Source organism: Camelus ferus, chromosome X, assembly GCF_009834535.1.
Source record: "Camelus ferus isolate YT-003-E chromosome X, BCGSAC_Cfer_1.0, whole genome shotgun sequence".
NCBI lineage: Eukaryota > Metazoa > Chordata > Mammalia > Artiodactyla > Camelidae > Camelus > Camelus ferus.
In genome coordinates, this window is record NC_045732.1 from 5,854,101 (window position 1) to 5,879,089 (window position 24,989).

Here is a 24,989-nt window from a genome sequence, read left to right on the forward strand (position 1 = left end):
GTCTCCTACAACTGCTCCCTGACCACCATATCCACACCACACTGACTTTCTTGATGTTTTTTCCAACACTCAAATCACACTCTACACTCAGTCTTTGCACTTACTGTTCCCTCAACCTAGGAAACTCTTCCCCCAGATATCTGCATGGTTTCTTCCTTCACTTCCTCCAGGTCTCTGCTCAAATTTCACTTTCCCAGAGACTTTCCTAAACACTATATCTGATGTAGGATAATAAGATTGTCAGGGCATTTTGGACTTTTCCCCAGCACCAGCTCTAAGGACAGAGGTGCAATGTAGGGGTTGGTAGAGTTAAGGCTCTCAGCTCCACCCTCTATGGGAGAGCCATTCTGGCCCGATATACCTGGGCAGTAGAATTGAGGCTGGGCCAGCTCATTTCTTGGGGGTTCTCTCCATTCCCTCCTCTTAACATGGGCAAGACTCACTTTATGAATTCAAACCAAGTAATCCCAGGTAAAGAGTTTCTTTGATTACACTCCACTACTGGGATCAGCCTGCTCTAACATCAGGATAGACAGGGCCAGCCTCCCCTCTGCCTATCTATGGGGCCAGAGATGTTCTTCTGGGGCCCAGTGAGCAATTCAGGTCTCCCTGATGCCACCCCTGACTCTCTCTCAGAGGTTATCTAGGGTCATTCAGGGGAATATTGGCCTTGGCTGTGTCTTAGAGAAGCCTGAACAGCCTCTAATTCCAGGGTTCAATGCAGCAGAGTATACTCTCATGGGAGAGCCTCATGATTATCCAGGAAAACTATGGTCCATAAAGCCCCTCTGGAGGCTGGAAACAGAGCAGAAGCAGAGATTGAAGGCACTAGGAGATACTAAGGCTTGTGTGGCAGTCCCTGTGGACTCTGGCATCTCTAGGGATGTCCCTGAATACCAAGATCAGCTCCCAATACCCTTTAGTCAGCCTGTAGGATGTGTTGTAGATAACCTTGGTCACAGATGTCTCAGGTAATGGCATCCAGAGGCTTGCATCTTCTGGTTTAGAAAGCTACGGTATAAGAAAGTATTACTCCCAGCTTTGGGATTTTTCTAACTTAAGCTGGGTCCTATCTTATTTCAACAGTCTTTTCTCTCATCCTTAATCATCTTCATTTCCACCTACCCAAAATGGAAACTCACTTCTCTTATTCAACTGCCCAATACTAATACAACCTATTCTAAACTCCTCATAGATGACTTCACCTCCATTTTCACTGAGGCCATAAAAGAGCACCGGGCTAGAACTCTCTAGACAACTTCTGATCTCCACTTTCAAGCTTATCTTTATCTCTTATCTTAGAGCTTTCGCTGGTCCCAGACTAATCTCTGTGTCCTCTCTTCCTGTATGCTCTGCCTTTTTTTTTTTTTTTTGTCTTGTATCTTCACAACCTCTTTCCCTCCAGCTTTTTCCCATAAATTCTGTCTTTCCATCCTGATCCAATATTCTGGAACAGGTTTTCCATAGTCCTTAACCTCCATCTCTTCATTTCTGAAATTATCACATTCTGCTTTCTTCAGGGTTACCGATCAATTCCTTGCTATCAAACCCATGAATCTATCCTATCTTCTTATATGGATTCTCTGAAACAATGAAAAGTGTTTGGTTCCTTTCCTTACTGGCTCTCTTCTCTTGACTTTCATGGAAACCATGTCTCCTGGCTTCACTCCTTTCTCTTTAACTTTTCTCAGATCCTTCTCCACTTGCCCCTAAAATGTTGGAGTTTTCCAGAGTTATCAGTCATTTCAATGATTAATTCCTACCTGCAAAACAGTACCTAAAGCATACTAGTGCCCAATAGAGCTTTGCTGAATAAATGAGTGAATAAATAGCTGAATGAGTGGGCCCAAGGAGGAACATGCTTATCTTTGAATTCATCCTTCTTTAATGAGTTCCCTGACCCCAGGTGAGCCACCACACAAAGAAGATAGCCAAAAATAACACTGATGCCTACACTCAAAATAATAATAACAGCCAATACTTAATCAGCACTAGATCAACTCTATGTCAGGCCCTGTGTTAAATGTTCTACATGCAACATCTCATTTAATCTTTACAATAATCCTATGAGGTATATACCATGGTATCATTTCTGTCTTATAGATGAAGAAATTGAGGCACAGAAATGAGAGGTAATAACCTCTCATGGAGCCATAACCAATAAGTGACAATTGACCCAAGACTCTCAAGAATAGCTGAGGTCTGAATTATTCACCGTCATACTCAAAGGTATAATTATTTCTTTCCTTCCCAGTCAGAGACTCTTCCCATTCCCTGGACAGCTATTCTAAACCTCAACCTTTTTCCCTCAAGTCCCTACTATGGTACCTAATTCTTAGTTGAGAAAATGGACCCCAGTCATCTTTATCAAGAAAAAAGATGTTGTTAGGCATGATGTCCCTCTGCCTCCTTCCCGATGTCTGCAAGTTTCTCTCTCTTTTGACCCATTCTGGCTTCTCCTCTGAGAGGAGAGGAAGAGAGAGTATTTCCTCCCTCCCCTGCCCCCTATGAACCATGCTTCATTTTTAAACTCCTCTCTTGCTGGTATCTTTGTTATTTACCTTCCCTCTTGTGCTCAATCCTTCTACCCACAAACATATTTGACTTCTTCCTACCCTAAAGTAAAATAAAATCTTCCACACTGCCTCCTCCTCAAATAACAGCCTCATCTCTCTTCCTTTCTCAGCCAAATTTCTGGCCAGAGTACTCTCCATTCACTGTTTCCATGTCTTCACTCTTCATTAGCTTCACAATCTGTTATAATCTGGCTTCTAGCCCAATGCTCTCCCCCTGAGGTCGCAAGTGACATTTTTACTGCTACATTTTAGGGAACATTTTCAATCATTTTCTTATTTATTTGCAGTTTTTTTTGTTTCCAGTGCTGGGCACTCTTTTCTTTGGGAAACATTCTTTCTTGCATTGGAAAACATCACTGTCTTCTGGGTTCCCTCTATTTCTCTAATGCCTCTTTCTCAGATTGTATTACTGGGTATACTCCTATTTCTCACTCCATAATGTTGGTAATGCTGGGGCCCTCACAACACTTTATACTTATAACCTCATTTATCCCACAGAACAACTCTTTAAAGTACCATTTTCCTTATTTTACACATGTGGCATTTCAGGATCAGACGAGTTAACTGAATTGCCCAAGGACACACAGCAAGTACAAGCTTAATTCAGAACGATAGCCAGAAGCTGAATCTAAACATGCTACATCACACTGTCTTGCTCCAGTCAGTAAGGACATGGCACATCTGTCACTTAAAATTTGCATCTTATGTCATCTTGGGCAAGTAGTTTAACCTCTCAGAGATTCAGTTTCCCTATCTAAAAAGATATAGAAAGAAATGAGGTTGCTGTGAAGATTAAAGAGGAACATTTATAGACTCCCTAACCTAGTTCAGGACAAAGGAACTCAATAGTTGAGATCGCTTAGGATGATAGTGATAATTATGACTATAGTTATTGATCTTTTGCCCACCAACTTATTTTCCTACCCTTTGTCTAATCTTATTAGTTTACCTTCTTGTCACTAGTTCCTATTTTTATTTGTTTTTGCCTGACTCAGTCCTCCTCTGAGAATGTACTTTCAACTGAGGCAAGTAGCCAAACCCCTTTGTCTTCTCTACACACTATCTCTGCAGGCCTAGGATTCAGGCTCAGCACACACTGACCAGAAGGCTGTGCAACTCTGACTCTTCTACACATGCATTTGTTAACAAAATTGCTTTAAAACAACAGGAAGCATAGCCCTATAGAGTTCTTTACACATGTATCACATTCAATTTTTATAATCACAGGAAGGAAAGTGTTATTACTATTATTATGCCAGTTTACTAATTGGAAAGGGCAGAAATGCAGACACTGTGATAGGTAATTTATATGTTATTTCACTAACCCTTCTAGAGCATTTCTATGATCTGGGGATTATTAGCTCCATTTTAAAAATGAAAAAAAATAGATATATAAAACATTAGGTGACATCCAAATGAACACAGAATTGCTAAGCAGAGGTGTTAAGATTTGAATTCGAATTTTCTAAGGCCAACCTTTTGACTACACCATGTTGCTGCTCACCTTAAGGGAATAAAAAACTATCACTGCGGATGCAAAAAAAGATTTAAATGCTTCACTCTAAAACTGTACTTACAGACTGAGGGCCATAGGGCTTTACAGCAGCATTTTTGCGAAATATTAGACTCGTTTAGCCCACTTCAATTTCAAAAGGAATGTGCAACATGATATGCTTGGCACAAAAATAAATAACAAATTAAGAAATACATAAATGGGTGAAAGAAAGAATAAAAGTTATCATGGTAAGTGGTAACATTAAGGGATACATAATCATGTAAAATATTCATAATCATATGAGATTTATCTAGTGTCCAGAGGGCAGGTTCCAAAATTGTATTCTCCTTAGTGTTGGTGAAATATCCAGTCACCCATTGCACTGCTACCCCTCTACCACTGCGTTTAGTTTGAGAAGACTCAGGAGGACTTGGTCACTTTCTGCCACTATCTGAAGGGCTGTCACAGGGTAGAAAGAAACAGATGAGATTTGTATCTTAAGGGGGCAAAGTGAGGACATATGGGTACAATACACAGGCAGACAAATTTATACTCAGTTTAAGGAACGGTTTTCTAACAGTCACAGTGAAGGGTCAGGTCAGTCTGCAGGGCTCCAGATAATAGTCTCTCCCATTTATCTTCACTAATATAATGTTACCAGCCTGGAGTCGGGCAGCTAGGGTCATTCTCCTCAGTGTCTGCCTCCAGCCTGTTTGCATTCAGAGTGATTCCTCCAGGGGAGAGTTTAGACCTAAGAGCCCCCTCTAGCCACCTCTCAAGACCTCTCCCCAGGAGGGCTTTGGCTGTGCCTCCACTCAGAGAGATACAAGTTGGTCCCTCATGGGAAAGCTCAATGTTAACCAGGCAGGCTGGAGCTCTCACAGCTTGCTTTGGAGCAATTCTAATGGATCTAAGGAAGAAGTGGATGCAGGCTTAAGTATAGAATCTACAGGCAAAGTTGCCACTGAGCCTCAGAGAGCAGGTCTCTCCAGAGATATCCCTAGAAACAAGTAAGTACCAAGGAGTGGGGTGAAGGCAGTTTTAGGGCCTGGACTTAGAGACAGGGGTAGAACAGAGAGGAGGGGTTGCCAGAAAAAATGACTGCCCAGTCTTGGATTTCCAACTATTCTTGAGTCCTCCATATTGCTGCCAAGTCACCATCAGGTTCTGTTCTAAGTGCTTTATGTGTCTTAACTGATTTAATTTTCACAACCACCTTATGAGATACACACTGTGATTATCATCCTTATCCTTCAGATGAGAAACCAAGATACAGAGAGAACAAGGAGCTTGTTCATGGTCATACAGCCAGAAAACAGTAATAAATTCAAGAACTCTCACTCAGGTCTCTAGCCAGCAGAATCATGATTACCTGGAAACTAGCTTGAAATGTAAATTCTCTAGTCCCAACCCAGACCTAATGAATCAGAAATTTCCAGGGTTAGGCCCAGAAATCTGTGTTTTAACAAGCCACTTCAGGTGATTCTGATGCCCACTCAAATTTTGAATACAACTCTTTAAAAGCACTAAGTGAAATAATTTCTCTCCTTAGTTAGAGGCTCTTCCCATCCTCCCTGCACAGCTGTTCTAAACTACCTTTTCCCTAAAGTCCCTGCTTTGGCACCTAGTTATAAAAATGGACCCCTCTCCTTATCATTAAGAAAACAGATGCTATTAGGCATGAAGTCATTGCACTTCTTTCCCTTATGCCATTAGCTTTCTCTCTCCATCTATTCTGGCCTTTCTTCTTGATGGAAAGGAAGAGAACATGAGCCTCTTCCTCCTCTCTTACCCACTATGGACCATGGTTTATTTTTAACCCCCTTCTCACTGGTACCTTTATTATTCACCTTTCCTCTTATGTCCAGCCACTCAACCCACAAACATATTCAAATTCCTCCCACATGTGGTGGTGAGATCCTTCCCTCTTGATTTCTTCATGAATTACTGTGCCTCTGGGTTTATTTCAAGGGACTTCATTCTCCAGCAATAACCCCATGCATAACTCCACCCAACCACTTCCCTCCACTTTCCTCTGACAAGCTCATCTCCCTCACCCTAGCCTTCCACCTATGGAAAACTAGCCTCACTATGGGCAAAAGTCCCTCCACCTAACCTACCTAGAAACCATTCTTCAATACCAAAAGACCATTAGTTGTCATGTCACCCCTTCTGGGGAGCCTCTACACTTAAGAACTGAGAAGAAGCATTCCTTCATCACCACTTCCTTCATCATCACTATTCCCAAGAACCTGCATGATGGTTTCCCACTGCATCTGGCATAACTCTGAAGTCTTTTAATGTATTATTCTGATAAGAGCAGTCGCTATACTTTTGAGCATCAAGTGCCTAGGACTATGTTAAGTACTTTATCTGAATTATCTGAGCCTCAAGAGAATCTTGACATACACCTATTCCAAGTCCAATTAAAAATAATCCAATCGGGACTCAGAGCTTAAATGACTTAACTAGATATGCAGTTAGGCAGTAGCAACATTGAGATTTAAACAAAGCCTCTGTTCTAACAACAAACTCCTTAATAACAACCATTAAATTACTGTACAATATGTACTATGTATTATGCCAGGTACATTTTGAAAATAGTAGTATGACTAGTAGTAGTCCATTTATCAAGGGCTTAATATGTGCCCTGTGCTATGTTAAACCCTTTCTAAGCATTATATCCTTGCCTCATGGGTGATGCAACTAAAATGAAAAATGGTAGTTTTAAGGTCATTAAGCTAAAAAGTGCATAAAACTGGGTTTGGAATCAGGTGTTTCTGACTGAACATTCTTTGCTCTTTCAAGTACAGCATCTGGCTCTTATCAATCAATAATGAAGTGGGATTAGAGTTTAGTAGAAAGGGCACAGGCTTTGGTAAGAAGAGTTTTGAGTTCAAACCCTGAATTGTGATTTTGATCAAGTTTCTTCATCTGAAATATGTTAGAAATAACATGTTTCTAGAGTTGTTGGGATAGTCAAATGTTTGTAAGTGCTCAATAATTGTGAATATCTATCAATCTATCATCTTTCTACCTCATATCTTTTTATTGGATGAAGTGAAGTCTCTTAGGGATGCTCCTCGCCACCTTATATATGAGCTATTTGGTGGGAGTGGTGTTTGGGTAGAGATTACTCAAAACTTGGTTAGTTGTTTCCTTACAGCAGCTGGCCCACATGCCCTTCCACAGTTGGACATACTCAGTGGTGATGCCACATAATGCTCCTGAGTATGGTCTGAATGCCATCTCTTATAAAACAACCTTCACCTGCAAAACCTCCTGCACCGCCCATTTCCCCTGACCAAACGTACACTTGACATTGAAGGAGGTAAATGCACTGGATTACACAGAGTGCAGAAAGGCTACAGTGTGCTTTTATTAAACAACTTTCTAGTTTTCTTGCACCACTCAGTGGGAGGAAGCCTTGCCATGTAGGTCTTCAAGTACTTAACCAAGCAGGTGCTCTTCTTCCTATTTTTTTAACATTTTATATTGAGTTATAGTCATTTTACAATGTTGTGCCATATTCCAGTGTAGAGCACAATTTTTCAGTTATACATGAACATACATATATTCATTGTCACATTTTTTTCGCTGTGAACTACCATAAGATCTTCTATATATTTCCCTGTGCTATACAGTATAATCTTCTTTATCTATTCTATATATGCCTGTTAGTATCCACAAATTTTGAACTCCCAGTCTGTCCCTACCCACTCCCTATCCCCTTGGCAACCACAAGTTTGTATTCAATGTCTATAAGTCTGTTTCTCTTTTGTATTTATATTCCTTTCTTTTTTAGAATCCACATATGAGTGATCTCATATGGTATTTTTCTTTCTCTTTCTGGCTTACTTCACTTAGAATGACATTTTCTAGGCACATCCATGTTGCTGCAAATGGCATTGTGTTGTCATTTTTATGGCTGAATAGTATTCCATTGTATAAAAATATCACATCTTCTTTATCCAGTCATCTGTTCATGGACATTTAGGCTGTTTCCATGTCTTGGCTACTGTATATAGTGCTGCTATGAACATTGGGGTGCAGGTGTCTTTTTGAAGTAGGGTTCCTTCTGGATATATGCCCAGGAGTGGGATTACTGGGTCATATGATAAGCCTATTCCTAGTCTTTTGAGGAATCTCCATACTGTTTTCCACAGTGGCTGCACCAACCTGCATTCCCACCAGGAGTGCAGGAGGGGTCCCTTTTCTCCACAGCCTCTCCAGCATTTGTTATTTGTGGACATTTGAATGATGGCCATTCTGACTGGTGTGAGGTGATACCTCATTGTAGTTTTCATGTGCATTTCTCTGATAATTAGTGATACTGAGCATTTTTCCTGTGCCTATTGATCATTTGTACTTCTTCCTTGGAGAATTGCTTGTTTAGGTCTTCTGCCCAATTTTGGATTGGGTTGTTTGTTTTTTTCTTATTATGTCATATGAGCTCCATATATATTCTGGAGATCAGGCCTTTGATGGTTTCATCGTTTGCAAAAATTTTCTCCTATTCTGTAGGTTGTCATTTTGTTTTGTTTATGGTTTCCTTTGCTGTGCAGAAACTTGTAAGTTTCATTAGGTCCCATTTGTTTATTCTTGCTTTTATTTCTAATGCTTGGGTAGACTGCCCTAGGAGAACATTTTTGGATATATGTGAAATAAGGTTTTGCCTATATTTTCCTCTAGAAGGTTATTGTATCTTGTCTTATGTTTAAGTCTTTGATCCATTTTGAGTTTATTTTTGTGTATGGTGTAAGGGAGTGTTCTAGCTTCATTGATTTACATGCTGCTATCCAGTTTTCCCAACACCATTTTCTGAAGAGACTGTCTTTATTCCATTGTATATTCTTGCCTCCTTTGTGGAAGATTAGTTGACCAAAGGTTTGTGGGTTCTATTCTGTTCCATTGATCCATATATCTGTTTTTGTACCAATACCTTGCTGTCTTGATGACTGTAGCTCTATAGTATTGTCTGAAGTTTGGGAGGGGTATTCCTCCAGCCTCTTTCTTTTTATTCAGTAATGTTTTGGCAATTCTAGGTCTTTTGTGATTCCATATAAATTTTATTATGATTTGTTTAACTTCTGTGAAATAAATCCTGGGTAATTTGATAGGGATTGCATTAAACCTGTAGATTGCCTTGGGCAGTGTGACCATTTTAACAATATTGATTCTTCCAATCCAAGAGCATGGGATATCTTTCCATTTTTTTAAGTCTTCTTTAATTTCCTTCATCAATGGTTTATAGTTTTCCATGTATAATTCTTTCACCTCCTTGGTTAGATTTATTCCTAGGTTTTTAATTCCTTTTGGTGCTATTTTAAAGGGGATTGTTTCTTTACTTTCCTTTTCTGTTGATTCATCATTAGTGTAAAGAAATGCAACTGATTTTTGTATGTTAATCTTGTAACCTGCTACCTTACTGAATTCTTCCATTAGTTCTAGTAGTTTTTGTGTGGACCATTTAGGGTTTTCTATCTTTCTTTCTTGCCTGATTGCTGTGGCTAGGACTTCAAAGACTATATTGAATGGGAGTGGTGATAGTGGACAGCCTTGTCTTGTCCCAGAGTTTAGTGGGAAGCTTTTGAGTTTTTTATCATTGAGGACTATTCCGGCTGTAGGTCTGTCATATATAGCTTTTATTATGTGAGATATGCTCCATCTATACCCACATTGGTGAGAGATTTTATTATAAATGGGTGTTGAATTTTATCAAATGCTTTTTCTGCATCGATTGAAATGATCATGTGGTTTTTGCCCTTTCTCTTGTTGATGTGATGTATGTACATTGATTGATTTGCATATGTTGAACCACCCTTGTGTCCCTGGGATGAACCCCACTTGATCATGATGTATAATATTTTTATGTGCTGTTGGATTTTATTTGCTAATATTTTGGTGAGGATTTTGGCATCTATGTTCATCAGTGATATTAGTCTGTAATTATCTTTTTTGGTAGTGTCTTTGCCCGGTTTTGGTATCAGTTGCTCCTCTTCTGACAGGACTTTCTCCCCAGTCTATGTTTTCCTATTGCTCTTAGAGCCCTCTTTGTCAATATCCTTAGCTCTGGTGTCCCACCCTCTCTATATCTCCTTATCTTGTTTTGTTTTGAAAATTCGAGTACCTAAGACTTTGCTGGTTAATAATGAAAGCTATTTTCTTCCTTATGCCTACCCTAAAAGAAAAGGGGTGGGATCTGGTCATTTGTGGTGGTGAGTATTTTGATTCCAATTTATATACACCACCAGAGAAAGCCATGGATAGTTTCATCATCAGTTACCTAAGAAGTAAACCTATCTTACCAAACAGAACATTACATTTTCCCAGGACAGAATCTAGTCCCACATGAAGGAAGAATGTATTCTTTGTTAACATTATTTTGTCCCTCAAAGTTCTGAAGAATGAAAGTCTTGTAATTGTGCTCTCTGAGCTTACCTTACATTATAAGAGTTGTGAAGATCTCTATTTCAGACAACTTAATGTGTAACATTGGTTTCAAATAGATTTTTTTTCTGTTCCCTAAACCTTTCCTTTAATACAAGATAAAACAGTGGAAACTAATCTCATCTTGAGCTCTGTCATATATCTATGACAGAGGAAACAGTGAACAAATGATACCTATTATTATCATGAATAGAGACAAAAATAAACAAATGACAAACATACAATATAATCTTAAGTACAATCTTAAGTATTGATAAGCACTAGGAAGAAAAATAAAATATAGGAAAGGAATGGATGATGGGGAGTAAGTTGTTATACACAGGATTGTCAGGGAAGGCTTCTCTGAATCTCTATTTGAGCAGTGACTTGAGTGATTTGGGAAATCAAACCATGAAAAGGTCTGAGGGAAGAGTGTTCCAGGCTGACTGAAAAGCAAAGGCAAAGGCTTAGAGGTGGGATGTTCAAAGAATAATAAGAATGCCAGTCTTAGAACCAGAAGTCAGAAATTGGCAGGTGGCAGATCATGTAGGAGTTTGGATTTTATTTTAAGTATTATATGAAACAATTGTTATCTGAATTCCATTTTAAAAGGACTCTGGTTTCTCTGTGGACAATGGACCTTATGGGGCAAGAGTGGATATGAGGAGATAAGCTAAGCAGCCATAGCCATAGCCCAAGCAACAGATAATGTTGGTTTGGACTTGGATTAAAGTGTTAAGAAATAGCTGGAATCTACACTGCTGGTGAGAGTGTAGTTTGGTGCAACCATTATGGAAAACATTATGGATATTTCTTAAAAAAACTAAATCCTGCTCCTGGGAGTATATCCAGAAGGAACCCTACTTCAGGATGACACCTGCACCCCAATGTTCTTAGCAGCATTATTTACAATAGCCAAGACATGAAGACAGCCTAAATGTCCATCAACAGATGATTGGATAAAGAAGATGTGGTATATTTATACAATGGAATACTATTCAGCCATAAAAACCGACAACATCACACCATTTGCAGCAACATGGATGCTTCTGGAGAATGTTATTCTAAGTGAAGTAAGCCAGAAAGAGAAAGAAAAATACCATATGAGATCGCTCATGTGTGGAATCTAAAAAAAAAACCAAAAACAAAAACAAACAAAGCATAAATACAAAACAGAAACAGACTCACAGACATAGAAAATAAACTTGTGGTTGCCAAGGTGGTGGGGGGGTGGGAAAGGATAGATGGGATTTAAAAATTGTAGAATAGATAAACAAGATTATACTGTATAGCACAAGGAAATATACACAAGATCGTATGGTAGCACACAGAGAAAAAAATGTGACAATGAATATATATATGTTCATGTATAACTGAAAAATTGTGCTCTACACTGGAATTTGACATAACATTATAAAATGATTATAAATCAATAAAAAATGTTATATTGTTAAAAATAAATAAATAAATAAATAAATAAATAAATGCTGCAAAAAAAAAAAAACTAAAAATATACTTACCATATGACCCATCAATCCCATTTCTGGGCATATAACCTGAGGAAACTCTAATCTGAAAAGATACATGCACCCCAACGTTCATAGCAGTACTATTTACAATAGCCAAGACACAGAAACAATCTAAATGTCCATTGACAGATGACTGGATATGGAAGTTGTGGTATATTTATACAATGGAATGCTATTCAGCCATATAAAAGAATAAAATAATGCCACTTGAAGCAACATGGATGGACCTGGAGATCATCATTCTAAGTGAAGTAAGCCAGAAAGAGAAAGACAAATACCATGTGATATCACTTATGTGTGTAATCTAAAAAAAAAAAAAATGGCACCAGTGAACTTATTTACAAAACAGAAACAGACTCACACAGAGAACAACCTTATGATTACCAAGGGGGAAAAGGGGTGGTGGTGGGATAAATTGAGAGTTTAAGCTTTGTCGGTATTAATTACTATATATAAAATAGATAGAAAACAAGGTCCTACTGTATAGCACAGGCAACTATACTCAATACCTTATAATAGCTTATAATAAAAAAGTATATGAAAAGGAATATATAGATATAACTGAACCACTATGCTGTACATCAGAAACCAACACAAAATTGTAAACTGACTATACTTAAATTAAAAAAAAGAAATAATTGGATTCTGTATTTGTTTTGGAGGTAAGACTTAGATGATTTGCTATTGGATTGGGTATGGGGAGTGAGGAAAAAATAGAAATAATGACTCCTAGGTTTTAGGCCTGTACAAGTGGATGAATGGTGATATCATTTACTCAGATGAGAAGACTCGGGGAGAAGCAAGTTTTATGGTGATAGGGAACAAGTGTGTAGTTTTGCATATATTAAATTTTAATCTGCTTATTAAATTTCCCAGAGGTTCAGCACACATTGATTTAGAAGCTGTATCCACTGACTAAGTAACTGGGGTCAGGCAGCAGCAGGGGTCAGAGAAATGAGACCCCTCAAATAATCAGAAGTTGACTGATATGGTTATTCTTATATAGGAAATTAGTAAGAAAAAAAGAATAAAAGGGTACTAGAACAGCAAATGTTAGAACCATCAAGTCAGGATGTTACAGCTAGAAGCAAACTTAGTCCATCTAATACCATGTGCCATCTGATGCTAGACATCCATCTACACCATCTCACCAAATTCAGCCTCTTCTTAATCATTTCCAGAGATGAGGATAAATTCATTCCAGGCTTTGAAGTTACCCATTTTCATCACCTGAAGAACAACTTCACTGCATTCAGATAGTAGCCCCTTACTACTCTGTTCCCATTAGATGTGTCTTCCCCTTTGCCTGCATCATTCCCTTCCGTTAGCCCTGTGCTTTCTCCAACTTAGAGCTCTGGGATATCAGTAATATCTGCCTGTCTTAATTACCATGGTAGAAAGAGAAATCAATGTCAATACTTAGTAATAACATATCCAAAGCATCCCCAACTCCCCCTATCTTCCTAATTAGAGTTGCATCAAATATGGAATGCCATACCTTGATAGTTCTATCAACACATTAGAGTATATCACAAGATGAAAGTCCCACTTGGGGAAAAGACCTGAATTCATGTCCTAATAGGAATCACCATAGTAATCAGGAATATTCAGCCTGTAGAAGAGAAAACTTGAGAGGCAAATGGTATAAGAAACAAATTGATTGCTATCTTCAGATACTTGGGGATCTATTATGAGGAATGGGGACAATCAGATTTGTTCAGTGTTGCCTCTGGTAAAGGAATGAGGACCTATGTTTAAAACTTATAAAGTCAGGTTACCCACATGGTCTCCAGTGGCAATGCAGTAGGGAAGGGCATGGAGATGCACTACCACCTGAGAGTGGTGAAAGTCTAGGATCTCCACCTGGCCATCTTTAAAGCATACCCATAGTGGGAGGGGGTTTGGGGGTACCTCATTATAGCTTGGCAAGGATAGAAGTCTAGTCTCCGTATTAACCCTTTGCTGGCAAAGGTGAGTATAGTCTCATGGTTTGTTGTTTGTCTTTTTGTTTGTTTCTGTGGTGTTTGGTTGAAGTAGAGCTGTTATTGTTTTAAATGTTTCTGTCTTGCTCAGCTGCTCTTTTCCTGATCCTTGGGTAGAAGAGAGCAGGCTTTTTCTGCGCTCTTTGGCATTTCTGGGTTTCCAGCTTCTCCAGTATCCAGCCTGGAATATGTGAGACAAAAAGAAAACTTAGTGAACTCATCACCATATCATTTCTCAGGTCCCAAAGGACCTAGCCAGTCTTCTTGTGCTTTTTTTTTTAAGTACATTGTCCAAGGGTTTTAGTTGTATTTAGCAGGAGCAACAGGGAAAAGAACATCTATTCTAAGTATTTCACAAAACTGTCCACAGATGAAATGGGCAGCCAGGAGGTGTAACAAATTCCCTTTTCTTGGAAGTGTTCAAGCAAAGTTGGGAATAATGAACTTGGATGGTAATATTATTGACATAAAGTAAGCACTGGATGGGGAGTGGAACTAAAATTCCTTCAAGTTTCAAGTCTCTTTCCAACCATAGTTTCTACACTACTGTGATTTTATAGGTATTTCATGTCTTTAATCAACAGGTACTTATTAAGTGCCTTCAATACGCAAGCTCTGTGCTTGGCACTGAGGATGCAACAGTACATAAGACAATAATAAGAAGGGATGCAGGCAAATAAGCAAATAAATATTATTAGGATAATTTCAACATAAGTGAGGAGTGTGTGGTGCAAAGAGGCCATACTAGATAGGGTGAGCCACAGAGGCTTCTTCCAGGAAGTAATGCTTGCACTGATATTTGAATAAAAAGGAACCAGTCATGTGAAAATTTGCAAAGGTGGGAAAAAGTGATTGGGTTAAATGAACATAAGAAAGCCAATGTGATTGTAGTACTGCAGATAAGGCACTGAGAAATCATGTTTGGCCTTGTCTAACAACACATTCCTTAGATTTTAGTTTTATTTTGAATGAAGCAAAAAACATTTGGAGGGTTTTAAGAAAGTGACATGATCTGATTTATGCATAACAGATTCGTTCAACAGGGCCACTCAACAGAGCACTAGTATGAAATAGTTTTGCTCTTTTTCGATACCTTTTTGTGCTATGTCAAATTCTCTTTCTCTGCTGAGTAGCAAGTCTCTTAGGGACATCTGGGGCAGATTCCATAAGTACTTGGGCACATTTCTTATTAGAAGTCTACCTAATCTAAAATTGTAATTTCATATCACATTCAAAGTTTTCTCTTCTGCATCATAGGCCAGGTTTGTAGCTTGAGGGGCTTAAACTGTGAAGATGATCCAGAATTTTCTTCCTCCTCCTCCTTCCTCTTCAGCACTTTGGAGCGGGGGCAGGGTGAGTTCTGGAGATACTTTCTCCACTTCCCTTTTCGAGATCCAACTACTCTGGTCTTGGAGGAACAGGGAAGTAAGGGCAAACATCTCTAAACTGCTCACACTTTTGGTCCTCTGTGCTGGTTTTATTGGCTTCTCTGGATAATATTGACCGAATACTGATGCCTTCTGAGTTCAAGAGATACACCTATGAGTTATTAGGGGCTTTCCTACTGATTAGTTTTCTAATGTATAAGATCTAGCCACAGTTCATCTTCTTTCAACCTCAGCTGCCACTCCCACCTGTAAACCCCAAAGACTCTGCTGCTGGGGAGCCCTTGCCTTGTAACAAGCCCTCTTGGGTAGGGACCTAGCAAAATATGTCAAATTTAGCTATCCTCTGGAGTGACCACTCAATGCACGCAAAACTCATTTTTCCTTATAGACAGGATCAAAATGTTAGTTTTCCCATTTTGAAGGCTCCCCCAGTTGCTTTGAGTGATTCTCTTATCTTGAAGCACTCTCTCACTTGGCTCAAGGGTCAGAACACTCCCATAATGAACCCATGAAAGTGAAAAAAAAGCCACCATACTATTCATTAGTTCAATGAGGCATGAATCTGATAGTCCTTTCACCTACTCTTTATATGCTGGATACTGATGGAAGTACCGGGGTTGACTGTGGCAAGGTCAGTGTTGCCACCTCCGAGAAAGCCCTCAAGAGCAAACCTGGCTTCAGCTGTTGGCAATGTTCTTTAGAATGAGATACTTCTCCTATGTCTCATTCTTTCTCTTCTTCCTCTTTTCTTTGTTTTCCTTCTTTTCTGGTTCCTTCTTCAGGCCCTAATTACAAAATCAGGACAACAGAAAAATTCACACTTATCACCTTGTTTTATATATATATATATATATATATATATATAATATTGACCTGGTTTCTGCATAGTGAATGGATTATAGAGGCAAAAGTGGAAGTAGGGATATTTGTTAGGAGGTTGTTGCAGTAATCAAGATTAAAGGTAACAGAAGCTTAGACCAAGTTGATAGCAGTGGTGGTGAATAGTTATTAGTAGCTCAATTCAGAAGACACTATATTTTGGAGGTAATCTGATATGACAATTGAATTCACGTGGTAATACACAAATCAAAGTTGACTGCCAGGTTTTTTGGCTGGAGAAACTGGTTGGAAGGTGGTGCCAATGACTAAGATGAGTAGATGAGAGAAGGACTGGTTTGGGTAAGAATTGTGTTTTGGCTATGCTAAGTTCAAGATGCATATTAACCACCCAGGGGAAATATCTAAATGAAAAGAGCCAAGTGAAAATAAATTCTGGTGTCACTGACTTGGCCACAGCATCAACTTTATAGGCATTTGGATCATCCGTAATGAGACAACTATGGGGCACCTAGGTCAGCCACAAGCCAGAAGTTCAGTCTTTCCAGGGACCTATTCAATAATGTCATGTTTTCCTTCACAAATGCAACCACTCTGGCTCATCATCATCTACCAAAGAAAGGTCTTCTGTGCAATAGTTAATACCAATACACTGAGCAAGAGGCCCTTACAGATCTTTAGCATAAGGACATATTTGAGAATGGCATTACTTAATATAGACCACCATTCTTTTTAACTGTCCTGCCTCCCACATTATAGGACTTGGCTCAGCTACAGAAAAACAAAGGCATGAGAATAATCACTGGGGACAGCTAGAAACATGGCAACCTACATAGTGGTCCTAGATAGACACTGCTTGCCAAAGAAACTCCTGTTGGGAGTGTGGGAGTCTAATAGTTCTAAAATTGTCTTCCCTATGACTCCCTTATAATTAGTCCTGGTTCCAAATCTCTTCTAGGATTTCAGTCTCAGATATGCCCTTCAATATGCTCATCAAGTACATACTACTGGAGTCCTTTGACAACATTTTCAATTCAGGAGGCCAGAAGAGAAATAGTAAATACCAATACACTGAGCAAGAGGCCCTTATAGATCTCAGACAATGAAGGACTTCCTCTGATAAACATTTTCGCTTTAACTTTCTTCCTGCTTATAGTGTGTTGAAAGGTGGTCTTCAAAAAGTTATGTACATGTCCTAACCTCCAGAACCTGTGAATGGGACCTTATTTGAAAAAATGTTTTGCAGATATTAAGAATCTTAACATGAAATCATTCTGGATTATCCAAGTGGGATCTAAATCCAAAGACAAGTATCCTTATGAGAGACACACATAGGAGAGACATACAAGGGGAAATGGCCATGTGAAGGTGGAGGCAGAGACTAGAGTTATGCATCCACAAGCTACAGAACACTTGCAGCCACCATAAGCTAGAAGAGGCAAGATAGGAGTCTTTCTTAGAGCTTTCAAAGGGACTGCAACCTTACTGACACCTTAATTTCAAACATCCAGCCTCTGGAACTATGGAAAAATGAATTTCTGTTGTTTTAATCTGCCAAGTTTATGGTAATTTGTTATGGTAGCCCTAGCAAATGAATACATGTCTCATTTATCTTTCATTATTAGAGAATAACAAGTCAACATATAAAAAATACCACCACCATCACCCTAGAAGTTCCCCTTGTAGCCTGTTCTAGTCACTACACAACTCCAAAGTAGCCAACATCAGGACTTCTCACAGTATAGATTAATTCTGATTGTTTTTGTGATTTATATTAATTAAACCTACAGTTTGTATGTGTTTGTTTCTGGCTTCCTCTGCTTGATTGAGAGGTTCATCCACATTGTTACATGTAACTGCAGAAGTTTCATTTGTATTGCTATAAAATATTCCTTGTATGGGATTCATTTTATCCATTCTACTGTTGCTGTGCATATGGTAAGTTTCCTAGATTGCACTATTTCAAACAGTGCTGATATGAACATCCTTGAACATGTCTTTTGATGAGCGTATGTACCCATTTCTGCTGGTTATATACCTAGGTATAGAGTATGCCTTGGTTCAATTTTAGCAACAGTTTTTCCAAGTATTTGTATCAATTTACATTCCCATCAATAGTATATGAGAGTTTCAGCTGCTCCACATCATCACAAAAATTTTGCATTTTCCATCTTTGTTATTTGAGTCATTCTGGTGAGTGTTTTGGTGTTTAGCATGGTTTCAATTTATATTTCACTGATGACTAATAAAACTGAGAACTTAGTATGCTTTTGGGGAATTTGGATATCATTTTTTTGTTGTTGTTGTTAAGTGTCTTTAAGTATTTTGCCTGTTTTTCTAACAGATTGTTTGTCTTTTTTTTGTATTAATTTGTAGAAATTCTTTATATATTCTGGCTATGAGCCCTTTGTTAGATGCATTGCTAATATCTTCTCCAGCTCTGTGAGTTGTCTTTTATTTTCTCTTGATATGGCATCTTTTAATGGAAAGAAACTCCTAATTTTAATTTAGTACATGTTATGAATTTCACCTTTATGGATAGGGCTTTTGTTTCATGTTTGAGAAATCTTTAGATTAGAAATATCTTGTGATATTTTAGATAGAATCTTAGAAATATATTGTGTTAAATTAATATATTTAGTTTGGGGAGAACTGACATCTTTATAATATTGAGTTTTCCAATTCATGAGTGTGCTGTATCTCTCCATTTATTTAGGCCTTCTTCAGTTCCTCTCAATAATGTTTTGTTGTTTCAATATTATACAGTCTAGCAGTTTTTCATTAGATTTGTTCCTAGGTATTTGATAGTCTTGATACTAATGTAAATTACATCTTTTCAAATTTAAATTTCTCTATATTGCTAGTATACAGAAATATATGCTGTCATTGCATCCAGAGACCTTGCTAAATTTACTTATTAATTCTAATAATGTTTAGAATTTTGGATTTTATACATATGTAAATATGTCATCTGAGAATAATAGTTTTATATCTTCCTTTCTAATCCTTATGGCTTTTATTTCTTTTTCTTATTCTATTGCACTGGCTAGAACTCCAACATAATTTTGAATAGAAATGGTGACAGCAGGCAATCTTGACTTATCCCTGATCTCAGGAAGAACACTTCAATATTTCACTAACTATGATGTTTTCTCTAGGTATCCATAGGTATTCTTTACCAGATTAAGAAGGCTCTTTTCTATTCCTACTCTGCTAAGAGTTTTTATCATGTATAGGTGCTGAATTTTTTCAAATGTTTTTCTGCGTCTCTAAGATGATCATATGATTTTCTTTTCTTTTTTTCCTGTTAATGATTTAGAATGTTAAACCATGTTTGCATTCCTAGAACAAACCCCATTTGCTTGAGATGTGTTTTCCTTTATATAATGCTGGGTTCAATTTAATAATACTTTAGTATTTTTTGCATCCATTTCATGAGAGACTGGTCTATACTTTTTTTTTTTTTTTTTGCTTGGTTTCTGTACTTTTATTATTAAATTAAAAAACTGAAGTATAGTTGATTTACAATGTTGAGTTAGTTTCAGGTGTACAGCAAAGTGATCCTATTCAATTACACATACACACACATACATAATATTTTTTAGGTTCCTTTCCATTATAGGTTAATACAAGATACTGAATGTAGTTCCCTGTGCTATACAGTAGGTCTTTGTTGTTTATCTTCTTTTTTAACATTTTTATTGATTTATTGTCAGTTTACAATGTTGTGTCAAATTCCAGTGTAGAGCACAACTTTTCAGTTATACATGAACATATATATATTCATTGTCACATTTTTTTTCTCTGTGAGCTACCATAAGATCTTGTATATATTTCCCTGTGCTATACAGTATAGTCTTGTTTATCTATTCTACAATTTAGAAATCCCAGTCTATTTCTTCCCGCCCTCGGCCCTCTTGGCAACCACAAGTTTGTATTCTATGTCTGTGAGTCTATTTCTCTTTTGTATTTATGCTTTGTTTGTTTTTTGTTTTTGGTTTTTTTTTTTTAGATTCCACATATGGGCGATCTCATATGGTATTTTTCTTTCTCTTTCTGGCGTACTTCACTTAGAATGACATTCTCCAGGAGCATCCATGTTGCTGCAAATGGCGTTATGTTGTCGGTTTTTATGGCTGAGTAGCATTCCATTGTATAAATATACCACATCTTCTTTATCCAGTCATTTGTTGATAGAAATTTAGGCTGTTTCCATGTCTTGGCTATTTTAAATAGTGCTGCTATGAGCATTGGGATGCAGGTGTCTTTTTGAAGTAGGGTTCCTTCTGGATATATCCCCAGGAGCGGGGTTCCTGGGTCATATGATAAGCCTATTCCTAGTCTTTTGAGGAATCTCCATACTGTTTTCCACAGTGGCTGCACCAAATTGCATTTCCACCAGCAGTGAAGGAGGGTTCCCTTTTCTCCACAGCCTCTCCAGCATTTGTCATTTGTGGACTTTTGAATGATGGCCATTCTGACTGGTGTGAGGTGATACCTCATTGTAGTTTTGATGTGCATTTCTCTGATAATTAGTGATATTGAGCATTTTTTTTCCTGTGTCTATTGATCATTTGTATGTTTTCCTTGGAGAACTGCTTGTTTAGGTCTTCTGCTCATTTTTGGATTGGGTTGTATACAGCTACAGTCATCAAGATAGCATGGTATTGGTACAAAAACAGACATATAGACCAATGGAACAGAACAGAGAACCCAGAAATGAACTCACAAACTTTTGGTCAAATAATCTTCAACAAAGGAGGCAAGAATATACAATGGAACAAAGACAGTCTATTCAGCAAATGGTGCTGGGAAAACTGGACAGCAGCATGTAAAGCAATGAAGCTAGAACACTCCCTTACACCACACACAAAAAGAAACTCAAAATGGATCAAAGACTTAAACATAAGACAAGATACAATAAACCTCCTAGAGGAAAATATAGGCAAAACATTATCTGACATACATCTCAAAAGTGTTCTCCTAGAACAGTCCACTGAAGCAATAGAAATAAAAGCAAGAATAAACAAATGGGACCTAATGAAACTCAAAAGCTTCTGCACAGCAAAGGAAACCGTTAGGTAAAACAAAAAGACAACCTATGGAATGGGAAAAAAATTTTTGCAAATGGAACCGACAAAGGCTTGATCTCCAGAATATATAAGCAGCTTATATGACTTAATAAGAAAGAAATAGTTTTGTTTTCTTTTAACATCCTTCCTGCTTAGCTTCTATGTTGATCCAATGGCACAAATAACTAACTCAATGAATCATATTTCAAAGAAGCTTTCCTCATTCCTTGGGATGTTAGAAAGACCTTAATCAATAAGGATCCTTGTGCACCCATATTATCTGCTTCAAGGTCAGCAATTTGACCAGGAGAAGGTCTTGCCTTTCTTCTTGGTCACTTCTTCTCCCCATCACTTATTACATTACTGGTGATGCTAGGTCCTGCTGGATTCTCCTGGTTAGTTATGCTCTCCAGTAGAAATCAGGGGAGAGTGAAAGGACTACTATTATTTGTTTTGTATCCTATGTAAGGGAGCTCATCTTATTTTTGTTGGCAGGATTGAGGCTGGGTCCACTTACCCATGTGGATCCCCCACCCATACTCCCCTCATAGCTGGCAGAAGTCCAATCTTCAGGTTCTAGACAAGTAATCTAAGGTAAAGGGTTTCTCTGACCTTCCCTTCACCAAAAGGGAGCCTGACCTGAAAGCAGGAAAGACAATTTCAGTTCCCTTCTGATGTATGAGATCTAACTTGGGGGCAAGCAAGAAACCTGAGGCTCCTGCTTACAATCCCTCCAATCATTGTTGCCAGAAGTGGGATATTTTATTTGGCCAGGCTCAGATAAAATGCTCACCCAGTTTGGGGAGAATCTGTTACTAGGGGAAGAGGGATAAGAACAATAGGGCTGATAAAAAAATTTTAAAAAGTAACTCCCACAGACAAGCCACTGCATGTGCTTTTCCCACTATATTAGTGTGTAGTGCAGGGTTAGGCAAACATTCTTTTCTTTCTTTCTTTTTTTTCTTTTTTTCTTTTTTTTTTTTTTTTTTTTTTTTGTCAAGGACGAAATAGCCAGTATTTGTAGGCTTTGTAGGCCATATGTTGTCTCTTTTACTTCTTCCTCTTTTTCTTCTTATTATAACTCTTTAAACATGTGAAAACCATTTTTAGCTCATGGGCCTGGCTGGTCATAGTTCGCTGAGTCCTAATTAAGTGACTCTAAAGAAGGATCCAGGCCCAGGTCATTTTGAAAGTAAACATGCTATAATATCTTAGGATCTACTCACCCGCATGCTGGAAGTAGTCAACTCTGCAGCTAACTTCATTCACAGAAATGGGGTAGATGCTTTAGTGAGCAAGGTAAGAAGGAAATAATATTAGAGTACTTAATTCGTATGAAGTGCCGTGCTAATTTTATATAACATCTCATTTAGTCCTCACAAAAACTTTATAAGATAGGTACTATTATTATCTCTATTTGAGAAATGAGAAAACTGAGACTTACAGAGATGAAGTAACTTGTCAAGTTCACTCAGTTAGAACATGACATAGGGTTCAAACACAAGTCTTTCTGGCAACCAACTGCAGTGGTGGTGTGGGTTCAGTACAGCAAGCATAGCAGTGGCAACAGCTGATACATCCCTAGGGTCACAAAAGTAAAGTAGTCATAATTATCTTCTGGGCATTATATCTGCATGAATGGAGTCAGCAGGTATTTTTACAGTTTCATATATCACACCATCCTTCAATAACCAGCATAGGAGTACTTTTCTGCCAGGCAATTTTAGCCAAAGAAGGTAAGTTATTTTAAAATATACCAAAGGCTGCTTGCTTCAGTGTTAGTAGTGCTGTATGTCTTTAAGCTTCTATGCTTGTGTTCTACATTGACTTAGAGGTAGAGATAATTAACCCAAACTAAGTTTTGAAGCTACAAAATATTATTTTAATGAAGGTTGATAGCCAGGTAGACCTCCTCTCTCTGTTTCTCTGTTCCCGTATACAACAGAGAGCATGAAGTAGATGGCAGATTGATGTGTTTTCAGTAGTGTCTTCTTTTGACAATGATAAATTTGTAGATTTTGAAGCACATCCTTCCAAAAATAAACTAGCATATATCCTCTCAATTCATCTGGCACTGAGTTTTCTGCTTTACCTCCTGAGGTCTGGCTGAGGCTACAAAATAAAGGAAATGAAAGAAACATTTATTTAATGTGCACCTCCTGTGTGCCAGGCTCTTACCTAAAACAACTCTGTAAGTTAAATAGTATTATCTCCCTATTTAAATTGTATTGGTTTGTATGTATGTGTTAAGCTCATCATTATTCCCATTTCTGAGGAAGGTGAGACTTAGAGAGAGGAAGTGACTTGCTCAATGTCATACAGCTTGGCCAGAGTCAAGATATAACATAAAGTCAGTCAGACACCCAAACTCTGTTTTTAAAATTCCATGCTCATCAGTAATTGTTCTGTGGTCTCTACAACTTCTGGGCAAGAGGAAGGAATAGTTTATGTTTATGAAGTTTTAACATCTACATTTTAGCCCCTTTAGAGTCCCTGAAATTTTGGGTGGTATGGAGTACAGTGAGCCATGAGGCTTTTTTTTTTCCATGTGATGTACCCCTTTCGAAGACCCACTTGTTCCTTGTGAGCTCACTGTTTTACCCATAACTGGGCCATGTGTGGTAACTGCCCCAGCTTACCTCTACCATATTTTGGCCCTCTTACAGTCGTCATGCCTGGACCTATGATGTGGTGTACCCCAAGGCAGAATCTGTAAAATTCCTCTCAGGAAAGTCCAGGCCCTTCCTTAGGACATAGAAGAGTAAAAGAATTAAGATATATAACACTTAAAGAAAAGAGACAAGGAGAGAGGGAGAAAGGAAGGGAGGGAAGGAATGAGTGAGTAAGAGAGGGAGGGAATATAAATGAGAATATACAATAATAAATAATAGTTTCATTTATTTTCTTTCTATATAAACACTATAGTTTTGCCTGCTTTTAAATTTTATATGAATAGAATCATATACTATGTTGTCTTTTGTATCTTGCTTCTTTCACACAATATTATGAATGTGAGATTCAGTCAAGATATTGGATATAGAATTATTCATTCATTCTTGTTGCCAGGCATCATTTTCTTGTACAAATATTCAAAACATAGTATAATCTATGAATTTATATGTTTCTTTTATTTAGAGTCATGCTAATCATCTATCTAATACCCCTATTTTAGTTTATGTGCTGTGGAAATGAGTATGAGCCTTAATTTCTTCATCAGTAAAGTAGAGATAACAGAAGTAGCTAACTAAGCAGTTTGTTGTGAGAATTAAGATAAGGCAGAGATAAGTTTAGCATGCACAGAGCCTGCCTGGATGGTGCTCTGTTTCCTCCACAATGAGGAGTTTTAATGCACAGAACATGTGGCTTTGGAACCAGATATTTGGCATTAATTTCTATTTCCATTGTCTCTCTTGCTTTTTTCAAGTCTCAATTTGCTCATCTGTAAGATGGAGATTAATAATATTCCCCAATCTTCACAATATATACAAATATTGAATCATGATATACACATGAAACTAATATAATGTGATATGTCAATTATATCTCAATAAAAAATCTCCCAATCAAGTTTTGTTATGGAATTCTTATTAAAATACCTGGCATATGGTGAGCATTTGGCAGAGTTGATTTTATTTAGACATTCTAGGCTGTGATGTTTAGAAACCACCCCATACCTATGGT

The 24,989-nt window shown here is 37.9% G+C and overlaps 1 protein-coding gene across 2 annotated transcripts in view; it reads right to left on the reverse strand.

Moving 5' to 3' along the window:
- EDA2R (ectodysplasin A2 receptor) overlaps positions 1–24,989 on the reverse strand; it is a 103,292-nt gene that overhangs the window by 54,210 nt on the left and 24,093 nt on the right. Inside the window, exons 2-3 of one of the 2 annotated variants that reach the window (XM_032475164.1) lie at positions 22,753–22,889; positions 22,535–22,593 (exon numbers count right to left, since the gene is read on the reverse strand). The gene's annotated coding sequence lies outside the window, so the exon portion shown is untranslated. Of the gene's footprint in view, positions 1–22,534; positions 22,594–22,752; positions 23,217–24,989 lie in introns of those variants that run through there. The other variant, XM_032475167.1, reaches the window with a different exon arrangement.